At 49.5% G+C, this 7,178-nt stretch overlaps 2 non-coding genes across 2 annotated transcripts; both read left to right on the plus strand.

Moving 5' to 3' along the window:
* On the plus strand, window positions 1–191 carry LOC147272206 (U2 spliceosomal RNA). The gene has a single exon (XR_015117178.1). It is a non-coding gene; the product is annotated as a U2 spliceosomal RNA (small nuclear RNA).
* Window positions 192–963: 772 nt separating this feature from the next.
* On the plus strand, window positions 964–1,127 carry LOC147272207 (U1 spliceosomal RNA). The gene has a single exon (XR_015116707.1). It is a non-coding gene; the product is annotated as a U1 spliceosomal RNA (small nuclear RNA).
* Window positions 1,128–7,178: the final 6,051 nt, after the last annotated feature.

A 7,178-nucleotide genomic window follows, 5' to 3' on the forward strand; every position in this document is an offset into this window, starting at 1 on the left:
ATCGCTTCTCGGCCTTTTGGCTAAGATCAAGTGTAGTATCTGTTCTTATCAGTTTAATATCTGGTACGTTCCCTATCCGGGAACCATATATTAAATTGCTTTTTGGAACAGGGAGATGGAACGGGAGCTTGCTCCGTCCTTTCCACGCATCAACCTGGTATTGCAGTGTTTCCAGGAGTGGTGCAATGCCCCGCATTTCTCGTCGGAAATAAAACAAGCCTCCGCCAGGCACTCGCTCACCTGCTCCACCCAAAGCCGGACCAGGGTTCTCCTGCACTGCAGCTTTTCCTCAGCCTGCGGCCGCAATGGCCTTCCAGGAACAGTGCGGGCCCCTCCCCTTTTGTCAGGAGCAAATCCCGTGCTCTTCAGGCCAACTCTCGAGTGCTGCACATGAGGCCGGGGCTGGATTTCCGCCCGCGCTGCCGCTGGGCGTCAAGTTGTGGCTCCGTTTGCACTCCAGATAAGGATGGAGGTCCGCTGACGGCACTGCTCTCGGAGCCTTTCCCAAAAGGCTTTGGAATGCACTCTGAAAGACCTGAACCTTCAATGTGCCTGTTTTGCCCAGAGATGGGTTGTGAACTTGATGTTGAAATGTGAAACCCCAGCTTGCTGCCTTCAGTCTTTCGGAATTGGGCCGCTTGCGTTGACAGCTCTCATGGTCGCGACGCTCCATCCAAGGGTGAAAGCGGACGGAGATTGTTTTTTTTACTGCGGGGCACGATGCGTGCGGTTAGAGGCCACGCTGGTGCCCCCAGCGAGAAGGTGAGCCTTGAAAACGGCATCGGTCGAGCTTCCCGGGCTTGGGATATCCGACATCCGGCATCGTTGTGAGAAACAAAGGGGGCTGCGCACGCGGCAGATTGGCACAAGGTAGGAAAGATCAGGCGCTGTGTCGGCCTCCCTGCCTGTCAGTCAGAAGGCTGTGTCCCTGGAGCTCATGTCTGTTCCTAAGCTCAGCGAGTCATACTTACCTGGCAGGGGAGATACCATGATCAGCAAGGTGGTTCTCCCCGGGTGAGGCTCAGCCATTGCACTGGGGCTGTGCTGACCCTGGTGAATTCCCCAAATGTGGGAGTCTCAACTGCATAATTTCTGACAGTGGGGGACTGCGTCCGCGCTCTCCCCTGTGATCGTGTGAAAAAAACGAAAGAAAGAAAGAAAGGCCGACGACGGCGGCAACAACAACGGTGACCGCCTGTCCCGTCCAGTTGGTGGTCTCCTCTTTTGCTGGCCAGCCTGAGGAGACCGCGGAGGACGTAGCCTCGATGAGCTCCCAGTATCTCTCACACCTTCCAGCCCTAAATGAAGAGGGCAGGGTTTCTGCCACATTTAGTTGAGGGTCATGGTATCTGACAAGCCCTGGGCTCAGGACAATACATCCACGGCTCGTCTTCGCAGTAAGTGGAAGGATACCAGAGAATTCATGCGTGGGAGGAGATCAACTTGGAAAACCCCGACTCTCAATTCTGACGACATCACTGTCAGCATCACTTTGAGGTTGTTCGAAACTTTCATTCCATTACTGTTAGCGTCATTTTGAGTTCGTTAGCAATTCTTACTAAATCACTGTCGCATCATTTTGAGATCATTAGCAATTCTTCCAACATCACTGTCGCATTATTTTGAGGTTCGTAGCAACTCTTACTACATGACTGTCAGCATCACTTTGAGGTAGTTCGAAACACTTACTACATTACTGTAAGCATCACTGAGTTTAGCTGCAACTATCACTACATTACTGTTAGCATCATTTTGAGTTTATTAGCAATTCTTACTACATCACTGAAGCATCATTTTAAGGTCATTAGCAATTCTTCCCACATCACAGTCGCATTATTTTGAGGTTATTAGCAACTCTTACTACATTACTGTCAGCATCATTTTGAGGGAGTTCGAAACACTTACTACATTACTGTCAGCATCACTTAGTTTATTAGCAACTATCACTACATTACTGTTAGCATCATTTTGAGTTCATTAGCAATGTGGGGCTTTGATTGGGAATTGTAAGAAAAATCACTGAATAAACAACACAAGCACAGACTGTGTCTGAAATTCCACACCTGCACCCGACTCAGAATGAAAAACCAGTGTGGAATCAATTGTATCCACTGTCAATCCTGATTCTGGAGAAATTTCTTTGTGTGTTTTGATGTACGCGAGCCAAGCAGAAATTTCTCACAATGCAATAGGGCGGCGTTTGGTCAGTGTTGAGCAGGCGTCAGTCTGACAATGATGTCATATTATTGTGTCATCACCTGACCAGACCCAAAAGTAGGCTCAGGTATCAGTTTCTTCTCAATGCTAACGTCTGCTAGCTTAGTCTGCTGCTTTGATGGCTCTGCCTGCTCAAAGGTCCAGACCCAAAAGTAGGCTCAGGTATCAGTTTCTTCTCAATGCTAATGTCTGCTAGCTTAGTCTGCTACTTTGATGGCTCTGCCTGCTCAAAGGTCCAGACCCCTGGATGTGGTGGTTCCTACCTGAACGTTGATTCTGTCAGCTCATGTTGTTAAATCAACTCACCAGGAACACCAGTAGATTTCAATGGACTGACAATGAGTCTCATTGAATGGGTGTCTCGTCCAACGAGAAACAATCAGTCTCAGGTTGAAGCTCATCAATGAGGTCTTGTGGATCAGTGGCTTGCATGAATGAATGAGTTGGAAGACTTCTTGGAAATTAAAGAGGATTTAATACAATGAAGAAAACCCTTAAGACAGAGTGATAATTCCAGCAGAGTAATTAAGGCCTATATTGAGTAGCAGGTATGAATTAGCCTGGATTTATCTGAGCTTCAAGTAGACGGCAAAGAGGCAGGTGGAAAGGTGTGTAGGATGAACGATGGTGACCTCCAACCAAATGAAGAGGACTGAGTGGAGGCTGACCAGCTCTACGGAGTCAGGCGGAGTTTGGCAGCGAGACAGGAGTCCAGGCCTGAATCGGTGAAAACCAACGTAACCGGCTTACATTCTCAGCTGGATTCTCCCATCGATGTACGACGCCTCTCCAACGAACTGGTGGGAGGACGGCCTCCAAAGCCTCCACCTCGTCGACCGTGGCTCCCGCTGAGATTCGCTCGATGAAGAAGGGAAGCGCGTTGATTGGCTACCCTCTGGTCTCAGGCTGCTGGCTGCCTGGACTAAGCTGCTCTTCTCCGACACAAAGGTGGCTTCTCTCTCTTCAAGGCTCACAGGAGGTCAAGAGTGTAGCGACCGTGAGCCGAGATCGATGATGAATTACAAAAATAGAAAATCAAAAAATAAATTAGAGGAATAGAAAAGAAAAGGGGGGGGGGGGTGAGCCGGACCAGCTGCTCTAGGAGCTCACACACAAAGGGCAGAAACAAGAAGCACTGAAGAGAGCGCCAGCAGTGGATGGTGCCACCACTGTTACAGTAAACTGGTCCGCCTCAGAGCAGTGACCTTTGACCTGTGAGGGGTTGTTGGCCAATCAGCACACTTTGCTGTCTTCAGTCCTTCTCAGATATCAACAAATGAAGCTGGTTGAACAGACAGCAATCATCATCACTCAGAGACATCACCTGGAGAGGAAGACTGCTCCGAGTTCTGACAATGACAGTGAAGAGGCAAGGAGAGCTGGACAACCACAGACAGTGAAACATTCGGAACATCATGTTGATACACGTGTGTGTGTGTGTGTGTGTGTGTGTGTGTGTGTGTGTCAGAATCGGAATCAGAATCTTTTATTTTCGTTGTACGGGGGGGGGGGGGGGGTACAGTGACAATAGTTAGTTAGAGCGCTCTTCCAGAGCCACCGTGCACCACAGAATGCAGATACAAAGAAAAGATAGAAAAGATAAAAGCAAGATAAAAGACACTGTTAGAACAGAAAGATCCATCAACCCACCAACCAGAGGTGTGTCTGGTACAGATGTGGAATTATTGGCTCACACAATGTTGAGGACACTGGAAGAAGACAAACAAAAAAGGCTGGTGTGATCCAGACCTTCATCAAAAATGGTCCTGGAGAACTGTTCAATGTGTCAGGACTTCTGTCCATTGTCTTCTGCTTATCCTGTTCAGGGTCATGAGGGGGTGGAGCCTATCCCAGCAGCTTTTGGGCGACAGGCCGTGTTCACCCTGGACAGGTCACCAGTCCATCACAGGGCCAACACATCCACAGACAAACATTCCAAGCCAGACTCAGGAGGATTTCTCCACCCTACAGACTGTAAAGGAACCATCAAAGATGGCAGTTGGAGTTCTGTGGATCTGTGCTGGATTCCTCGTCCTCACGGACCAGAAGTCTGTCTGAAATACTGCTCTGATTGATGATCTTTTCATGAATCTGGAAAAGCTTCTAAAATGAAAGGAAAACAATCCTATCTTCTTCATGTCTCAAGCCAAATCAAACCAAGAGTTCTTTTATCATATTTTTTTCACCGGACATCTGCTTTGACTGGTTGGTTGTTGAAAGAGAGCAGGACAGGACAGACAGCAGAAGACAAACAAAGAGAAGAAAAGACAAAAGACAGAGAGAAAGGAGGGAGAGAATGACAAAAAGATGGGAACAAGATGAGGGTGAAAGACAAGCAGAGAGAAAGACAGAGGGACAGGGGGATGGAAGACAGACACACAACCAACAACTGCAGCAGCAATAATAGTAAACTAGCTGCCAATGATAACGTCTCCTGGTCGCTGAAGCAATCAACTTCATAATAGGAGGATTGAAGAGCCAGGAAATAAAATATTAGCACAATACTGATGTGAATGTTCGTGCAATACTGAGAACACTGATATGTAGACGACTAGTAGGGGCGGCACGGTGGTGCAAGAAGACAAACAAAAAAGGCTGGTGTGATCCAGACATCCATCAAAAATGGTCCTGGAGAACTGTTCAATGTGTCAGGACTTCAGAAGCTCCAATCCTCTCTAAGGTCCAGTGAGAGTGGAAGAGATTATAAATGAGAGAAGCAGGGCCCTCCCTCAGAACTGAACCAGCTCAGTTGGGAGAGCCTTAGACTGAAGATCTAAAGGTCCCTGGTCCGATCCCAGGTTTCAGCAGAGGAGCAGCATTGACTTTACTTTCCAGTGGAGGAACTGCAGACATGAAGGAAACTAACATCTTGTCCTGTGCATTCTTGTGACATTCAGGACATTTTTGGAGCCTCTTGTTGGATTTTGCCACAGAGAATCAGAGCCAATCAAAAGCATGGAGGACTTTAACATGGAGGACTGAACAAGTCAAGAAAGCATCAGTTTGACCTTCACGGGTGTTTCTGTTCCTGTCTCAATGCTGTAGAAAGAGCCTGAGGAGCTCAGAGGGTAGAGCATCAGACTTTTAATCTGAGGGTCCAGGGTTCAAGTCCTTGTTCAGGTGCTGTGGAGGTTCCAGTGTTTGACAACATGGTACTGGATGAAGTTTAGTGTTGAACAAACTGTCATCATCTGTCATTGGGGGCTGATATGCCAGCTCCACTTAGCCTTCTTTGGAATGGTTTCATCTGGAGTGATGCTGTTATTGAGACCTTTTATCTGGAACAACACCACCTGCATGGAGACTGAGGACTTCAACAGATGCAGATGTTGACCCAGAATAAATCTAAATATTCCAGATGTGTTAAATCAATCCAGCAGCAGTGGTGGGAGCGTCGTAAACTCACTCCCTCAGCAGCCGTCAGCCTCCGTACCTGCACGGAGTCCAGCCTGATGTGGTCTCTGTTGTCTGCTCCCAGAGGTGGTCTGTCACCTCTGAACCAGGGGGCTCATCTCTCTGGTGGGAGGGCAGTGGAGGAGCTGCAGCGGGGGAGGCCAGGATGGGCTCCTGTAGGAGGAGCTCTGGCCCTCCTTCAGCACCAGCCAGTGGGAGGGAGTTTGGAAACGTGAGGGGACACAGGAGGAGCTACAGGGGGAGGGGAGGTGGATCAGAACCGTTCTAACAAGAGCGCTGAAGGGACACAGGAGGAGTTTCAGGGGGAGGGAAGGTGGATCAGAACCGTTCTAACAAGAGCACTGAGGGGACACAGGAGGAGCTACAGGGGGAGGGAAGGTGGATCAGAACCGTTCTAACAAGAGCGCTGAGGGGACACAGGAGGAGCTACAGGGGGAGGGAAGGTGGATCAGAACCGTTCTAACAAGAGCCTGAGGGGACACAGGAGGAGCTACAGGGGGAGGGAAGGTGGATCAGAACCGTTCTAACAAGAGCGCTGAGGGGACACAGGAGGAGCTACAGGGGGAGGGAAGGTGGATCAGAACCGTTCTAACAAGAGCCTGAGGGGACACAGGAGGAGCTACAGGGGGAGGGAAGGTGGATCAGAACCGTTCTAACAAGAGCGCTGAGGGGACACAGGAGGAGCTACAGGGGGAGGGAAGGTGGATCAGAACCGTTCTAACAAGAGCCTGAGGGGACACAGGAGGAGCTACAGGGGGAGGGAAGGTGGATCAGAACCGTTCTAACAAGAGCGCTGAGGGGACACAGGAGGAGCTACAGGGGGAGGGAAGGTGGATCAGAACCGTTCTAACAAGAGCGCTGAGGGGACACAGGAGGAGCTACAGGGGGAGGGAAGGTGGATCAGAACCGTTCTAACAAGAGCGCTGAGGGGACACAGGAGGAGCTACAGGGGGAGGGAAGGTGGATCAGAACCCTTCTAACAAGAGCGCTGAGGGGACACAGGAGGAGCTACAGGGGGAGGGAAGGTGGATCAGAACCGTTCTAACAAGAGCGCTGAGGGGACACAGGAGGAGCTACAGGGGGAGGGACGGTGGATCAGAACCGTTCTAACAAGAGCGCTGAGGGGACACAGGAGGAGCTACAGGGGGAGGGAAGGTGGATCAGAACCGTTCTAACAAGAGCTCTGAGGGGACACAGGAGGAGCTACAGGGGGAGGGAAGGTGGATCAGAGTTGAAGAGAGCGCTGTCCCACTAATGTTCCTCACCAGAATCCTCCTGTCAGGGGGGAACCGTCCATGGGTGCTGATGCAGCGGACTGAAGGTTCAACGTAGTCCATGCTGAACTGGTCTTTAGGCACCAGGTGGACTTTGTGCTAAAAACAGCAGAAAAAAAAGACAAAAAGGGGAGAATTTCAACAAAAGTATGCAAATGAGCTGAAGATCAAAATACAAAAAGTAAATCACGTTTTTTTTTTCAAATAATTGCCAGCTATTTAGCTAAGAGAAGGACAAATGTCAATCAAGATGTCAGAATGGAACGATCCCAC

The sequence above is a fragment of the Aulostomus chinensis genome, chromosome 1 (genome assembly GCF_037954235.1).
Source record: "Aulostomus chinensis isolate RoL2024-O1b breed Wild chromosome 1, RoL_Achi_v1.0, whole genome shotgun sequence".
Classification (NCBI taxonomy): domain Eukaryota; kingdom Metazoa; phylum Chordata; class Actinopteri; order Syngnathiformes; family Aulostomidae; genus Aulostomus; species Aulostomus chinensis.